This window comes from Sebastes umbrosus, chromosome 6, assembly GCF_015220745.1.
Source record: "Sebastes umbrosus isolate fSebUmb1 chromosome 6, fSebUmb1.pri, whole genome shotgun sequence".
NCBI lineage: Eukaryota > Metazoa > Chordata > Actinopteri > Perciformes > Sebastidae > Sebastes > Sebastes umbrosus.
Genome location: NC_051274.1, coordinates 33,029,547 through 33,048,418, shown reverse-complemented (window position 1 = coordinate 33,048,418; position 18,872 = coordinate 33,029,547). Strand labels below are relative to the sequence as shown.

The following is an 18,872-nucleotide window of genomic DNA, read 5'->3' as shown; positions in this document are numbered from 1 at the left end:
TGAGGTGGCGACATCATCCTCAGGTTCAGATCCATATCTGAAGAACCTATTATGTTTTTTTTACTGTTTATTAAATGCAGGTGTCACTTTAAACACCATACTTTTATAATTAACTAATATCATTATTAGGTTAACGCGATAACAACGCGTTAACGCAAATTCACTTTAATACCACTAATTTCTATAACACATTAATCAATCTTTCGGAGGTTAAAGCGGGTTTTAAAGCTAGAGTGGAGATACTGGTATCATATGAAACTAGAAAACGGATCCATTGGTACCAACTAGGGATGCACCGATACCACTTTTTTTCAGAACGAGTACAAGTACAAGTACTTACATTTGGGTACTCGCCGATACCGAGTACCAATGCGGGTACATCTCTGTGCCAAAAGACCTTCGTTAAGAGCCGGCTGGAGGGTGTGAGCGACACACGGCAGGCTGGAGAGTCCCGCATACGAGGCGGTGCGCCGCGACCGGCTTTAGGTCGGCTTGGAAAGGCTCGGGCGAAGGTGCTTCCCGGGGCACCAAACCCCGTGGCGCAATGAAAGTGAGGGCTGGCGCGCACCGCCTGATGTGGGATCCCGGCCCTGCAGGGTCGGGCGCATCAACGGCCCGTCTCGCCCGCACCGTTGGGGAGGTGGAGCGTGAGCGCGTGCAATAGGACCCGAAAGATGGTGATGAGAGGTTAACGTCACGCTGCCGTAAAGTGGTATCGGAGCCGTTTAGCAAGTACGAGTACATGAGCACAGTATCGGACCCGATACCCGATACTGGTACCGGTATCGGTGTATCCCTAGTACCAACCATGTCATACTAGCTTGTCGTGAAGGAGGCTCAATAACGCTCCAAAATTACACTAAATTTTTGGTGAGGAAAAACTGGCGTGGCCATTTTCAAAGGGGTCCCTTGACCTCTGACCTCCAGATATGTGAATGTAAATGGGTTCTATGGGTATCCACGAGTCTCCCCTTTACAGACATGCCCACTTTATGATAATCACATGCAGTTTGGGGGCAAGTCATAGTCAAGTCAGCACACTGACACACTGACAGCTGTTGTTGCCTGTTGGGCTGCAGTTTGCCATGTTATGATTCCCATTTCCACTCCCATGTTGATAAGAGTATTAAATACTTGACAAATCTCCCTTTAAGGTACATTTTGAACAGATAAAAAATGTATTAATTTGCGACTATGGACAACCATGCGATTAATCGCAATTATATATTTAATCGATTGACAGTCCTAATATATATATATATGTTTAACTCAGTCAGGACGTCTCTGCAGAACATCAATATTTAATTTAAAATGGCATTTTGACACATATTGTGCCGTCTGCAATTTGAAAATTGCAGACGGCCATATTGCGATATCGCTAAAATTCGATTAATTTTGCAGCTCTAGCTCATTAAGTATCCTAAAATAACACAGTTCCTGCACATATTAGTCAAAACCCCACAAGATTCAACTCTGCATCATTGATCAGGAATCATTAAAAACTTCACCAACCAGACAGATTTCAAAGAGCTGTAGTTGAATAGAGAATAAAGGTAGTGAACGAGGGGGATATTCTGGCAGCTGATCACACACAAGTGTTTGATTAAATAGTCTGAATGTGCACGGGAACGTACATTTTCAGAGACAGACATTTGGCGAACATTAGTAAGTATCATAAGCGGTTCAAAATCTGGCAAAAAAAAGAGCATGTGGCATCTCAGATTTTTGTAAAAAGTTAACTTTGGTAACTTGAAAGTTGTGAGCTATTGCCTGGCACTTTCCAGAAAAAAAAAGATTACAAGCATTAATATAAAAAAAAAAGAGGAGCAAGGATTTGTATGTTTATGAACAAGAAATCTTTCTCCTCCAAAGAATTTAAATACATCACTCTCTGCACCGTGGATGGAGCTTTCATGACTGGGAACATTGTCCCTTTAAAAAGAGTTGAGGGTCTGTGTGTGTGTGTGTGTGTGTGTGTGTGTGTGTGTGCGATTGAATGTATTCACCCATTAGACTTTGTAGCTGTGATGCACTCACTCAGCTGTATGCATCACTAACAGCTAACAGTCCCCCGCTGCTAGCAGGCTTTTAGACGGAGAGAGAGGCTTTACAGTTCTGCATTTTAATAGAGAACTTTGAATGGAGTGACGGGGGATGGGTGAGAGAAGGGAGGGGAGGGAGCCAAAAGAAAGAGGCATCAAAATATTTTCAGAGGAAAATGAAGTAATGACAAAATACCCACCCGGAGCGTGCAAAGCAGAGGGGGTTTCTGGGAAAAGGACTGCCTTGGCAACGGTAAGGCTAATGTGTCAAAAGAAAAGTCTGTAAGCACACTGAGCGCTGTCATGTCTAGGAGTGCGGGCCATTCAAAGGAAGGAGGAAAAGGTCCAAAAAGCAGTATTGAACGTCTTAATTACTTTCTGCTTCGGCGCCAGAAAACATACCCCTGAAAAGGTTCAATTATAAGATATCAAGGCAAATCAGCTGCCCTTATGGTGGCTGCTTGCTCATCTCTCAATGGAGCTGGGTTAAGCAATTATCGTTTGATACTGTCTACTTATTCTCAAAGGAGACCTGGAGAGGCATCGATGTAATGCGCTGTTTCAAACTGAGATGCATTTGTGTGGCCTTAGAGCGAGTGGTCAGGAGAAACTTGAAAGGAAAAAAAATAAGGCTGGGAAAAAAAAAATACAGAAGAGAGGACGATAATAACACGACTGGTTTCTGATCGCCGGCCCGTGTCAATCAAGTGGCATCTCTTAATGAAACGTACTAATTAACACAGCTCTGAAAGAACATCTGATTGAAAGACGGCAAGAAAAAAATCAGTCGGTTCCACTGAATCCCCCCGACGGCCCCGGAATAAAATATTTAAGTCGCTAAGCCCACACAGAACACAACACCTGAAAACATCTGCCGAGGTAGAGGGAGTTAGCGACCCTGAAGACTTACCACTGCCGACTAGGAAAAAGCTATCACAATTCCAGACTCTGACAACGGCGAAGTTAAAAAGGCATATTTTGTCATAAATAAAACATAGGGAGTGCAGCATTTCGGCAAACTCCCCCAACGAGAGGTCCCAGGAGAGAGACGGGATGCTGTTTGTGAACTCGCGCTTTGCACAGTAACGGGGGGGGCTGTAGCGCTGCATCACCACGACTCAGACTGCATTCCCACATCCAGCCCTATTCAGCGAGGACTAGTCCTCTTTAAAAATTCATTAATTTACAGCAAAAATAGATTAAAGCGCCCAACCTAAAAAGTTTGGCTTGTGAATAGCATTAATAATGGAAGCGAGCATTCCAAAACCTCGAGGCCCCGGCTCAGAGGCATGGCTTAGGTTTTGTTGCGCTTTATAATGGAGAGTAATTTACATTTTTTAGAAGTATTACAGCTTTTTGATGCTTGTTTATAATTACATTGTTTTACATGCAAATTGGCTAACAATTGTTACTCATTAAAACATAACCAGGAGAGTGCAGCAGCAACACTCTGGGCTTGTGTAAGACACAGACTTTACATCAGGTTCACACAATGGAGGCTCCGCACTGAACTCTCGTCGCTGGCAGCGCCAACGCCGCCGCTGCTGCCGAGTTCAATCCAAACGACAGCCCTTTAAAAGTGATCATCCCCCCCCACCCCCACCCCATCTTATCTTTTACATCTTTCTCTTTCAAATCATAGCAACGCTTTCCGAACAGAATCAAAGAGGATTTTGACAAGATAAAAGGATTTGCTGCATTTGAATCCAAATTATGTGTACTTTCCTGGGGACAAGACAAAAATCACACTGACTGGGAGCACTCAGGGAACTTAAAGGCACTTAAAAGGAGAGTAAGTCGGCTCTAATGCCTTGTCACATCTTTTTTCCCAGCCTGAAGATAGAAGAGTTTGCTATCTTACAGTAAGTATTAGAGCTGTCCTCGACCAAAGAAATTCTTAGTCGACTAACACTTGATCAGTTGATTTAATCGACAGATCTGTGAAACTGAGTTTCTCCACAAAGAATCACACAAAAGCGCCACTTTAAATCTTGTGTTTATCAGAGATGTGCTCATGAGTTTCTTAAGACATTCAGCATGAAAGAAAAAGCATAAAAAATGGCTAATCAACTAGAGCTGCTAGATTATGGGAACAGTCAAAATCCAGATTATGTTGGTCGATGTTGAGATCATGATTATTTAACACGATTAATCATTGACTTTGGAAACATCATGCATTTAGAAAGAATATTTTGTAGCCTACATTTTAAAGTTAAATGCATCAATGTGGTGCACTTTGAGAGCAGAATTAAGAGGAATGATTTATGAAGAACGTTGTGCTCTATAGTAAACACTTTAATGGTAAACACATTGGTTGTATAGATATGAACGGTAATGACATGACAAAAGACCGCATTGCTGCACTGAGAACACTGATGTCTGCCACAGTTGACAGTCGCACCGGGAGCATGGAGCCCCGTCCCTCCCCGCAGGGAGAGAGGGCACAGCGAGCACTAAGTGGCGAGGCCCTGGCGAGGCCCTGGCGAGCGGTGCTGTAAAGCGCCACCTTCACTCCGGGCCTTAGCCAGCCCTGAGGAGAGTTCACCGAGCGGTCGTCTCTGACATGCCGAGCAGGGCTAAAGCGAACCGCTGTGAAGGAAAGGGGTGCGCTGGATTTATAACACAAGACAAAACAAGAGAGTCATTGCGAAACGGAGTGCGGCACAATAATCGTCGATTATCTTGTTTTCATAAGCTGTAATGTAGGATTAATTGCACAGCCCTATAAGGACCGATTAGTCGACTAAGAGAGGGCAGCCCTAGTAGGAAGAGCGCCGGTCGTTGATCCCGACTTTCGTAGTGGCCAAACGGCGGTACTACAACTTCCGTGTCCATCACGTGATGCCATTGGGCCCAAAAAGACTTTTCCCCATAGACTTATATTGGGAAAGAGACGCCTGTAACTCAGCAGATCATTTATTTAGGTGAATCAACTCCCCATTACGAACACTCTAATAGCCCTTATTTAAACCATGACGTCCTAAGAGTTGTAAAACGGACAAATAGCGGGAATCCAGAGTTATTTCCCTTTCTCCGTTCATGTGAATGAGACCCAGACCGTGACGACAGCGTGACTTTGGGCCGCTCAGACCGAGTCGTGTGACCGAGCGGACGCTACTGCTCCTGCTCCAGGATGCGAGCGATCCGGGTACTTTTCCACTCGGAAGTCGAGCCATTTTGGCTTCATGCACCACTGAGCAACTTTCATAGGAATGAATGGGGCCCCGCCTCCAAGTCTCTTGATACATGGTATAATATATAATATATTTACATATATAGCTGATTGAAGATGAAGGGTTTCACATCTACTCACTTGCAGAGGTCAGGTAATTACTTCTAATATCAGGTCATCTCAATAATCCCTTTGTCTAAATGATGATTTAAACAGCTGATTATTGATATGACCTGAGGTAATTAAAGTGACCTGTTGACCTATTAACGTTGTAGAGGTCTGATAATTACAGAGGCAGATTAGAGGGACTTCTAGCTGAAGCAAAATGAGACCTCTTCCTCACCTCTTTTAACAGCTACGGCAGTTTACCAGCAGCCGCTCTGTGCGGAAATGTTCATGATAAACAGTAGAAGACGGAAGATGCTCGCAGGCATCAATCCACACAACCGGAGAGAGTGGGTGTTTGCTAAAAGCATAATCTTACTTAGTAAGTCTTTAAGTAAACAGATCTTCTCTCCAAGGTTAAACACAGATTCTGTATAATGGCAGCGGTATAAAGAAGGTGAGTCTATAGTCTGTTTACAGGGATTAACACGGTGGCTGAGGCAGGCAAACATTTACCGCAGAGCACGACTGGTTTGTATTTATGAGCTGTAAAAAAGACTTCTGAATGATACATAACGCTAAATCATTTAAATCATCAGTTTCCCTTTAACGAAACATATTTTCTCATAATTTGGGACGAGTTCGGCGTCTGAACTTCATGATGCTTTAATCGGGTGGCAAATCATTCTTGGCAGACGCTGAGCGGGATGACTGGCTGCCCAACGTTACTTATGAAGTCACACAAAAAGAATATATTAATGAACATGCCGGAAGACAACATGAAATCTTGATGGCCATGACTCATTCATATACCAGAGTTAAAAATGTACTTCACTTATTAATTCCTATTTTGTATTTCTGGATTTTATTTATTATGCAATAATTCTCTTTAGAATTTGTGAATTTGTATCTCATTGAGCAGCTTAATCTATTTTTATTTACCAACTGATAAAGCTACTGCTGCTAATTTAAGTCACATCGCCCTTAATGTGCTGAGTTCCCAAAGCCCCCCTCACATTGATGCATTATATTGATGTGGGTAACTTGTGTGGTGCTATTTTACTGTTTTCTGTAAAGGAACAGTGTGTAACAATTACGGGGATCTACTAGCAGAAATATAGATATATAACTATAAATCGTTGTGTTTTCGTTAGCTTAGAATGAGCCCTTCATATCTACAGAGGGAGCTTCATGGAGTCTGCCATGTTTCTACGGTAGCCCAGAACGGTACCGCCAGTCGCCGTCTGATTTCCGTTGCTCCTAAAGTAGTGTTATTATGGTTAGGCTTGTCGCGGTAGTCTGTGTTACCGGTGTTACCGGTGTTACGCGGTGGTCGGGCACACACCGATTACATTACGTAACGCACCGCCCCCACCATCGTTATGCTATGTTTACAGAAATAAAACCACTTTAGTTCATTTTGGCGTATCAGCGCCGTGTTATCAATAGATAGTCGGACGACGGACGCTGTAAACTGACAGTGAATGCAGCAGGTCTCATATTTCACGCATAAGGGACGAGAGGGAGTTGACAGACCGAGAGATGGCGGAGGATTTGGTGTCGAAGCAAAAAGCAAAAGCGCCTATTTGGCAATATTTCAGATTTAAACCCAATGCTACGAGGGAACCGTAATGTTAATGAGGCAATCGCGCAGCGGTGCCAGGTAACGTTTGACCCCTGTGGCCCCGCAGCAGAAGCTGGACTGGAGAGGCCAGACACACCGGCACTCGATATTAAAGATCAAAGTAAGCGCGCTACACATATTGACTGTCATCTTGTCTTGTAAAATGTCCAGTGTAATTGGTAACACCATCGTTGTCACAAGTTTATTAACCGGTGGGGAAACTTCCTCACAGTCACATTTCTAATTGTGGTATGGATGGCCTCTGAGCGAGGCAAACGGCGTTACCACACGTTTCTTGCACTCAACGGCTCACGTTGCCGCTGTCTTGGAAAGGGAGGAGTGAGCGGAGGGGTACTCAGTTGGTTGCAATCTGCAACCACACCACTAGATGCCACCAAATCCTACACACTGTCCCTTTAATACACTAATCGTTTAAGTTGTAACCTTTAATGCATTTTGTCTACTGATACGGGATTGGGGGTATTTCTATTGCCTCTCAACATTGCGACATCCAGCTAGTGGCTTGCAGCTAATAGTGCTAACAATGCTAGCGGTGCAAACAAAGGTGTAAGTACCGACAGAGCTGACAGTGTTTACGGCAGTGACGCCGTCGGTCAGGATGACGTTATGAGCTGTAACCGCCATATGAGCGCAGTGCAGAGCGGCAGCCATGAGCTAGCCAGAGGGGCACACTCACATACACAAACATCCAATAAATGGCATGTGCGGCCAGCCCGGCTATGTCAACGAAGCACAGAGAAGCTCTGATTACAACACACACAGCTGAGGGAGGGTGTCTTCATACTCTGCTCAGGTAGACATTACTCCACTATATCTTTACATAGCTAATAGTTGTTTGATGCTAAATTAATGCTCGAATTTAGCACCTTGAAATTATTTTGACAGCTAATAGTAGTCTTGTAGACACTTTCAGTTTGCTTTTGAAGTTTGCTAAGCGCCACTCCTAGCATGCCAAGCTGCCTCTTTTTACACTTGACTCTCCTGTGGAGATCTTTGCGGCTATTTCCTCGTGTAAATTCTGTTATTTTGTAAATATAGGTCCAGATGTGCAGTGACCGACCTGGAGAAATATATGTGTGTGTTGTATTCATGCATCTTATTACACTGGATTACGTTTTCTTTAGTTTTCATTGTTAGCTTTACTCTTTTTGAGAGAGACAGTTAATGTTTTGTTATTTTGATTTAAGAAAAAGAAAAAGGGTTTTAAAAGCTCTCCGCTAATTATTTTCCAACATCGTCTAAGAGCCATATAAACATGTCAATTTTAGATATGTAATATTGTCGTGTTGCTTGAGACATTATAAAAGAAAGGTGCTCAGAGTGCTGCTTTGCGTTGATGATCCAGATGTGCAATGACCAACCTGGAGGTAATATATGTGTGTGTATGATATTGTCTTCCTGCAGAGAATGGAATAAGTGAGTCGTTCTCATCTTTGCCCAACTAACATCCGTTACACATGGAGTTCATCGTCATCAGAGAACCTCAGATGCACGTGGTTGTAGCCACCATTAATTCACCTTTCAAAAAAGTCATTAATACGCCGGTTTCTTAGCAGTGCACTTGCTGACATTGACGCTAATTACAACGACCTTTCCGATGATAAAAACAGAAATCAGTAAAACCTTACGAGGGTTCCTTCTCTTCACGTTTTCACGCCATTCTGCATAACGTTTTAATGAGGCATTTAGGGGTCTATGAGTGATCTACTGAGAAAGTCTACAATGGCAATCAGCAGTGAGTGTGGCAGCTGTTCGGCAATTAAAAAGCCAAATTACCCTCAATCAACACCATTTACAAGCGCAAGTAAATCTCAGAGCAAATAATGATGAGAGAAATCTGTTCAGACAGCTCTCATCTTGATAGGAATTAGAGGCGCATCCAAATCAGGAACAGGGTACTCTCTCAAACGTTTCTCTCAGTCTGTCGCCCACAAACACACACACACACACACACACACACACACACCTCCCCTTGTCTGCGTGTTTTTGGAGAGGAGAAACCGTAAAGTATCTGCTCGGCTGCAGCATGATGAAAGATAATGATTCCTTTACAGTATAAGATGGTCACCGCTCATGGTGAGGTTATCGTCTCTTTATGGAAAGATCCATCTGAGGCAGCCTATCGAAGAGAAATCCATCGTGGGGGAGAATAACTGCACCATCAACAAACTCCGCTTACTGGAAGACGGCAAATAAAAGTGACCTGCATCAGACACTCAAGGGCAGTTATGGCAAATTACAGCATCTTCTGTCTGCATCAAGATGTTTTCACACAAAGACATTTAGTGCTGTCTGTATTAGAGGTAGGTCAGTTATGTGGGGACATACATCACCATTTTACATGGAGGCTCCGTACACAAAGTCAACGTAGAGGGGGGAGAAAAAAAGTTATCTCTTGAATACATAACGAAGCTCTTTGTCCCAGATACAAGACAGACAGAAAAATAAATCATTCACTGTTACTGTAACTTGCTTACTGTACCAATCTGGTGTTCTCTCTTCCAAATAATCCAGCCACGTACCTATCCATACATCCATCCATCCATCCATCCATTCACGAAATGAAATGAAATCACACACTTTAGGATCCTCCTTACCCCGGGAAATATGCACCAACATCAATGGTTTGTAAGAGTGGCATTTAACAACGTATGGGGACGCGCAACAGAAGTAATCCTGGTCAGTCATAAATCATCGCCCATTGTAAATGAATAGAAGATATTTTCCAACGAAGTAATCCACTAAATCACACTTCAGGATATTCTCTTACTAATGATTAAATTCAGAATGACAAAAATTATTCATTTAAAACAGTCTATGCAAAAGCAGCCGACTAGGCTGCTTCAGAAGTAATGAAGATATCGGCCGATTAAAGCTGCAGTAGGCAGTTTATTTTTGGCATCATTGGGCAAAAATCCCATAATAACCTTTCAGTATATTGTAATTCAAGTGTTCTGAGAGAAAACTAGACTTCTGCTCCTCCTCATGGCTCTGTTTACAGGCTTTAGAACATCTAGCCCCTGACGAGAGACTTTGACCAATCACAGGTCATTTCATTGAGAGAGCGTTCCTATTGGCTGTGCTCCGGTAATGTGACCGGAACTTGGCATTCCTTCACCAGATTTCACAATGGCGGCGGCGGCGTCACAAACTTTCTCATTTTACAGCTAAACCGTGCACTACAAGATGATTCTGAGAACATTAACGTTAATAATATTGATTCATATTTGATCAGCGCTGCCTAGTTTGACCGTTTGGTCGGAGTTGGCGAGTGATTGACAGCCGGCTCTCATAGACGGCAGCTGGACAGCAGACCTCAGATCAGCTCTTACTGCTTGTTTTCCTCCGGTCGGTGAAATCTTGCAGATGCTGTTAGGAGCACCGGAGGACACAGAGGCACATTATTTTTTTCAGGTTACCTGTTTCATGTACTACTGTCACGATATAGTGACTGTTTTATAAAAATAACTTTTTTTTAAATCATATTTGCTCCAATCTCGCCTACTTCAGCTTTAATCGTTTATCGGCTGATTCTACCAACATGATGCTAATTCTGCTCTCAAAGTGCACCAGATTGAAGTATTTAACTTTAAAATGCAGCTAACAGCGTGGGTAGGGTGAATATTCCTGTTGTTTTTTCATAAAACAAAAAAAATATATTGCAATGTCAGTTTTTTTCCAACATCGTGCATCCCTAATTTGTGCATTAGCAGGAATGTAGCACAGCATGGAAGTGAAAACTCGTGTTTATGTTCATTTGAAAGTGCAATAAAAATATGTTGTCGCTAATATCTATGAATAATCGTGATGTCAATATTGATCAAAAATAATCGGGATTATAATTTTGGCCATAATCGTGCGAGCCATATATACAAGTAGAGTTTATTATTATTATTATTATTATTATTTGGCACAGTGAAAAAAAAACTTCAGTCAGTCATCTTTTTCAGTAAAAGGAACACATTTCTGGAACGCCCAAACCAACAGAAATAAAAATACAACCTGACCTGAAAACGTTTAATGAAAAGGTGAAAAACTGAAACTAAACCAAACCTTTGATCACTGATTATTGATTGGGAACATACAGTACATTGATTGTGATGTGCAATGTTGTATTATGGGATTTTATGTATGATGTGCTATTTAGTATTGTTTTTTTTTCTTTTTCTTAAAAGCCTAACCAGGGACAAGGTCTGCAAATCAGCTATGGCTAGAAGTCCTATATACGTTGCATCGGTTGCACTTTAATTAAATGTAACAAATGCCTACATGTATCGTCCCTGTCAAATAAACTAATAAATACAAATTTTATATAAAAATATGTTAAAAGAAATGTGTAAAAAAAATAAACTAAAAAATGTTTAGTTTGATATTAAATAAAAAATCTAACTAAACATGGTGAGCCACTGAAAATGACACATCCTGTCAGAATAGTGTGCTGACTGAACCATTAAGCATGACATGATGCATACAGGCATATAATCATATGCATGTACTGTACATCCATACAGTAGCCTATGAATACTGTAAAGATCTATACATGCACCCTACATATAAAATATGTTATCCTATGAAACAAAGTTTGATCTTATGAATCCCCTGAAGCTTATTTAAAGTGACTTATTTTCCCCTTCTGTTAAACTTTGTAGTTGCTTCACTACTTTAAAGCTTGACTCTCCAAAGTCTCCATACTGTGTTACATAGCTGCCAGTGATGACTGTTGGAGCTCAGTGTGCTGCTGCTCCTCGGTGGGTCAGACTATAAGTGTTTTCAGCTGTGCAGCTGTGCAGAGCTCCTGTCCTCTGTCCAGTATAATCCTCCACTTTCTCCTCAGCAACACTGTCTGAATGCTCTGCAAACTTATAATAAGTGGATGGACATTGTGGATAAAGACTCCAGAGTCTGCATGCATCCTGACAGAGAACTGATGTTAAGTAAAAGCACTTTTTTTCAGGTAAAATCACTCACAAATCTGCAAGACAAACATTTATTCTGCATAGATAAAATAAGTTGATGGACATTGTGGATAAAGACTCCAGTTTCTGCATGCATGCATCCTGACTGCGAACTGATGTTAAGTAAAAGCACAAATCAGTCACAAATGTGCATGACAAACATTTATTCTGCACAGATAAAATAAATTGATGGATATTGTGGATTAAGACTACAGAGTCTGCATGCATGCATACTGACTGTGAACTGGCATTAAGTAAAAGCACTTATTTCCCTGTAAATCACTCACAAATCTGCATTACAAACATTCTCCTGCACAGATAGAATAAGTTGATGGACATTGTGGATAAAGACTCCAGAGTCTGCATGCATGCATGCATACTGACAGAGAACTGATGTTAAGTAAAAGCACTTATTTCCCTGTAAATCAGTCACAAATCTGTATGACAAACATTTCTTCTACTCACCGTCGGAGGTAAACGTGAACCGGCTCAATTTTTTTTTTTTTTTTTTTTTTGCAGGAGCTCCAGACGCAGATCCTGCACTTGAGAAATCCCCCTCCGAAGATCCGAAGACAAAAGCTCCCCGGCGGTGTGTAGCCGCTGTCAGCCCGGTGGGCAGCTCCGGAGCTCTGCAGGGCGTCTCTCTCTGACTGACCGCTGCTCCGGTTCACTCGACCGGCTGGACGAGAACCGGACTGACCCTCTAATCCTCGTTAGCGCTGCCGCTCTACAGCACGATGATCCCGGTCTCCTCTCTCTCTCTGCTCCGCTCAGGCTGCTGGAAAACCCACCGGAACTACTTCCACCGCCAGCCGGAGCACGTTGAGGATAAATCCATGCACCAGCAGAGGAAAACATGAAATCACATCTATTTAACTAGTTCCTCCATTTCAATATTAATGAGCCTCCACCAGGACACACATATAATAACACCATCATTATGTCTAGCATGACTTATAACAGGATTATAAGAACATTATATGATGTTAGGTTTATGGTTTAAGTAATCACCATCATCTGATGAACTCATCTTTATTATTATTATTATTATTATTATTAGAATTCGAACTATGACAAATTATAAAATCATTGCAGTGATTACAGTTTTTTTTTTATACAATTATGACAAATTATTTAAACATGGCAGTGATTTTGAAGGTATAAAACTATAGAAGATTATTAGAATTATGACAAATTATTAATACACGGCAGTGATTTTGACTGTTTTGCTAAAGTGGTAAAATTATACAAAAATTATTAGAATTATGACAAATTATTAAAACATTGCAGTGATTAAAAAACATTTTCGTGGGTACCCATAGAACCCATTTTCATTCACATATCTGGAGGTCAGAGGTCAAGGGACCAATTTGAAAATGGCCATGACAGTTTTTCCTCGCTAAAATTTAGCCCAACTTTGGAGCGTTATTTAGCCTCCTTCCCGACATGTTAGCATGACATGGTTGGTATGGATTTTCTAGTTCCATATATATATATATATATATCTGCGTCTTCACTCTAGCCCTAAAACTGAACCTGATAGAGCCTCGGAAAGACATTAAAGTCAGTCGGGATTGCACGTGAAAAATGAATACTTGAACAAACATCAGTGTGATAATAACTACCTAAAATGACAGAAACCATCTTTGGAAAAATGTTATTTGAGGTGTAGTTTATTTTGACTCATGTCAAAAGGGTGCGGGATTTATGACCTGTAGGGGGCGATCCAGATGTTTGTGAGGTCTCACACTGGCTACTGTTGCTGCAGTAAGTCGACTGACTTTGCTGGTGTTTCAGTTATTTGGGTTGAACAATGCAAATTAAAAAATATGGATTTTAATGCTAAAAGATGAGCTTGAATTGTGTTTTTTACTAATCCTGCAACCACAACACACAAACAACGGTTCCCTAGACACACAAACCAATGCAGCTACATGTAAATTGGTTGTATGTTTTGCATGTAACTATTGGATCTGAATACAAATTATGAGAGTATCTAAAGGTCACACAGGTTTTTTCCCTCAGTAGTGAATATACTCTCTGTAGAATATTCACCAATCAGGATTGTATGAGGGTTATGTTGATTACCAGGTACTGTGATCAACACTATAGATACACGGTCAGGCTCAACGAGACACCGGAAGAGTCCACTTCGGTTGTGATTTATTGTAGACATGGAACAGGTGGCAGGGCAGGTGAGGCTGGTACGACCAATGCTGACTTTATCCAAACAGAAAATATCATTATACACAAAATTTAATACAGGAGCTGCTTCAGTGTCACTGTGAACAACAGCTTCATCCCGTTACTTCATGGTAGTTCCTCAGTGGTGGAATGTAACTAGCTAAGTACATTTACTTAAGTATAGTTTTGAGGTACTTGTACTTTACTTGAGTATTTCTATTTTTGGCTACTTTATACTTCTACTTCACTACAAATCAGAGGCAAATATTGTACTTTTTACTAATCTACATGTATTGGATACCTTTTGTTACTTTGCAGATTCTTATTAATAATACAATATAATCAACTAATAAATTAGTATATATTATTATGGATAAAGATAAGACTTTATTGATCCATTGGTGAAATTTACAAGCTACCCAGCAGTAGGCCTATATGGTAAAAAAAAAAAAAACATCCACAAACAAACGAAAACAAATCTGCAACATTAAAGCACTGTACATATTAATGCATCAATAATTATAATATAATATAATGTAATATGATATAACATAATATAATATAATATAATATAATATAATATAATATAATGTAATATAATATAATATAATATAATATAATATAATGTAATATAATGTTATATAATATAATATAATATAATATAATATAATATAACATAATATAATATAATATAATATAATATAACATAATGTAATATAATATAATATAATATAACGTAATATAATATAATATAATATAATATAATATAATGTTATATAATATAATATAATATAATATAATATAATATAATATAACATAATGTAATATAATATAATATAATATAACATAATGTAATATAATATAATATAATATAATATAACATAATATAATATAATATAATATAATATAATATAATATACATTATTTTGAATTGGGCCATTCAGCATAATGACTACTTTTACTTTTGGTACTTTAAAGTATATTTTGATGCTAATACTTTTGTACTTTTACTCAAGTAAAATTTTGAATGCAGCACGAGTATTTCAACACTGTGGTATTAAGTAAAGTATCTGAGTACTTCTTCCACCACTGTAGTTTACCTACAGACAGCTTTTATTTCTGTGTTTGGCTATAAATTGTGTGAGTTATCTGGAAGAAGCTCAGTAGATATGTTACTGTATAGAGAGAGGAAAGACACTAGCCAGGTTTAAATCTATGCTCACACAGTGGGCTTCTGTAGACATTTTGCTTGGCAAGAGCACAAATCCCCTTAACACATAGCTCCATAGCTGTTTGCTGTGGAGTTAGCATATAGCTAACTCCATAATCCCTTCATAAAGCCTGTAATTTGCATTTATCCAGAGAAGATGAGAGAAACGATTCACTCAATGAAACAAGTCAGAATGGTTAGTAGCTCACATTCTGCTTAGACACGGTATTTCTGCACAGTTTAATATTAGAAGTATTATACCATTTGTGGTATATTAGATTCTTGTGGTCGCTGAGTAGGATTGTTTCCAACTACTGTGATCCACACACTATAATAAGGGAGAGTAATAGAGTGTTGTAAAGTCCAAAAGTCAAACTTTATTGGAAAAAGATGGATGTAATCATTTCCAAAATTCACAACATGTTTTACTGTAATAAATTGTAATAAATATCTGTATTTGTTTGTGTTTAACTGATGGTTTGTGTTTATTAAAGAATAATTAAAAAAAGAGAGTCATTTAATACACTGAAACACAAATTGAGGGTGTTGTTCAGCTTTTCTTAGATACAAGTAGGAGGTGCTTCGAGGAAAATATGTCGAGAACCAGTGCTATAACCTACAAAATAAACTTTCCTTGAGATTGTTTTGATGCTGGCAAGAAGAGTAAATGAAAAATAGGGGATAATCGGCCTGACTTGCAAATAGCAGCAGTTTTGCTTATTGTCAATTCACTTGGATGTTTGACCTTCAATGTGCAGAATGATGCATGATCAGAGAGTTTGACATGAGGGCTGTTTTCACATTTAGAGTTCACCCTAAATCTGACTTTATAACGAGCGTGATTTTGTGACATCACAACTAGTTTGGAAACCACCAATCGTGGTCCAGCATGTCATTTACACAAGTGTGGTGTGGAAACTTGAAGTGCACACACAGAGAGAGTTTTCAGTGGGTTAGATATTAAATTAATTTTAAATTTTTTTAACAAGATAACCTTTTTGTGGAAAATATCAGACACAAAGTAGTTTTATATTTAAATGTCTTAAAGTCTGAATGGGATCTTTAAGCTTCCTGCAAACACCATCGTTCATCTGTCAAAACAACTACAAGTACATTTATTTTTTTTTGGATAAAGATATGTTTTATTGAAAAGATTGCGCTTAATTTACAGTGCAATTGCAATATGTTAGATGTATAAAGTTTTCCATTTGTGCATGAAAAAATCAATTCAAAAGGAAGGAAGAGGAAAAGAATGCATGTGTACAGAAACATGTAAATGCACTTCAACAGTCAAGTAAAATAGTAGTAAGAAAACAAACAAAACACACACATAATAATATGCACATACAGAGTGAACGTACGTTTCTGATCAGCATTCTTGTAATATAATTTCCTCCTCAATCTTTTAACACCATAGTCAGACCAATGATGTGCTATTGTCTGTGATAGTCACATGGATCCAGTCTCACTTTATCAGTGTTGGGTTTAGAAACAACTCAGTGCTGCACTCGTCTGGATGGCAGAGATGGTTGCAATTGCAAAATATATTTCATAGATTTGAGGATTTTCAAAGCAACAAAAAAGCAGTGCTGGAATTTTTCTTCATAAATTACATACTTGTTTACATGCTGAAAGAGATTGTAAGACTGAAAAGATGAAAAACTGCTCTAAACAACAACAGCAACAATATAGGGTTATATTGAACATTTCTAAAAAAAAAAAAAAGATAAATAACAATTTGATAATATTAATAACAGATATTAATAAATATGCCATGAATTTTGTTTTAAAGTTTCAAACATTATGATTAAGAGATAAAAACAAATTAATAACTAATCTTGGAATTTCTTCTGGGCCAACTGTTGTAATGTGTGAATCCAACACCAGAGGGCAGTCTAGGCTAAGACAAAGTGCTGCCATAGTTTAACAAAAACCCATTGAAGGTTTTTTTTAAATATGTAATTATCTGTGTTATGCATTCATTTAGTCAAATGTACTTAAACACTGGAAACTGTGACACATGAAAACACCTAAACTATAACAAGTCTGTGTCAAGTAGTCTATACAGTATTTTGCAGTGATGCTTGTAAAACATAGACTGTTGTAGGATAAAATAAATAATAAAATAATTTTGTCTCATTTGTGTTTTTGCTATGAGCAGAGCATGATCCAGTCTCGCGAGAACACGCTTGGCTCACCGAACGAGAGCTGAGAGTTGCGCATGCACAGTTGCATCTGCTGAAACTATGCAGAAATAATAAATTTGTTTCGGTAAATTTGCTTTAATAATTTGCTTTCGACATGTATGTTATGTAACATTCCTGTTGATGGAAAAATTCAGTAATTTAGAGCCTCTGTTTTCTTTCTGTTTTGAGAAAAGTGCATCAAATAACTCCCATACATTTACTATTTGCTGATAAAGCTATTGTTAGAAAGATGAGTTTCTCACTTCCAACAGTCTGTAAAAGCCTAAATATGCCTTGTCATCAAAGTGAATGAAAATCATAGAGCACATCACAATTATACCTGTTTAGAATTTTAAAAAGGAAACAGAAGAGAATTTGCTTTAATAATTTGCTTTTGACACGTATATTCTGTAACATTCAGTAATTTAGAGCCTCTGTTTTCTTTTTTTCTGTTTTGAGAAAAGTGCATCTGATGGATTCATTAATTAATTAAGGGTTACAGTTTCAAATTGTTACATTATCTGGACACAGCTGTACTTTTGATTATCTTTTTATGTAAATAATGTCAATATTAATGAATGTTGTTTTTGTCAGTCATTAATGCATGTTGTTTTTTATCATTATTATTCTTTGTCTTATTTCGATCTGGGGAAGATCATTTTTGAGGGTTTGGGAACTACAATTCCCATACTGCTTTGGGGAGGTAAACCGGAAATAGGCCTATAATGTCGCCATGGAGATAGTTAGCCTTTATTTATTTACATTTTAACAAATTAGCACCATTAAAAGTATGCCGTATTAGCTATTAGCAGTTCCTGTTTGCAGTAACATCACTGTATAACATCAGACTATCACTGGATTACTTTGATACTGAAGAACGTAAAAAACTGATTGAGGAGTTACAAGGAGCGTCGTTTATTCTTTGTCTTATTTCTATCTGGGGAATGGTCATTTTTTAGGGTTTGGGAACTACAATTCCCATACTGCTTTGGGGAGGTAAACCGGAAATAGGCCTATAATGTCGCCATGGAGATAGTTTTTTTTATTTTTTATCGAACAAATTCAAATTTACAAACAACATGGCTCATAGATCATTGCATTAGAGTAAAAGGACAAGGTGCATACAGAACAAGAACAAATAAAATATGTAAAATACACATGAAAATAATAATAAATTAAATTAAGGGCTATGGGGCTGTACCTGTAATTCATATTATCAATAATAATAATAATAATAATAATAAATTAAATTAAGGGGTATGGGGCCATACCTGTAATTCATATTATTATTATTATTATTATTATTATTATTATTAATAATAATAATAATAATAATAATAATAATATTAATAATAATAATAAATTAAATTAAG

The 18,872-nt window shown here is 38.6% G+C and overlaps 1 protein-coding gene across 4 annotated transcripts in view; it reads right to left on the bottom strand.

Annotated features, from left to right (window-relative positions):
* LOC119490229 (forkhead box protein J3-like) overlaps nt 1-12,528 on the bottom strand; it is a 78,897-nt gene extending 66,369 nt beyond the window's left edge. For all 4 annotated transcript variants that reach the window (XM_037773485.1, XM_037773486.1, XM_037773488.1 and 1 more), the window contains exons 1-2: nt 12,385-12,528; nt 5,156-5,168 (exon numbers count right to left, since the gene is read on the bottom strand). The gene's annotated coding sequence lies outside the window, so the exon portion shown is untranslated. The remainder of the gene's footprint in view (nt 1-5,155; nt 5,169-12,384) is intronic.
* Nucleotides 12,529-18,872: the final 6,344 nt, after the last annotated feature.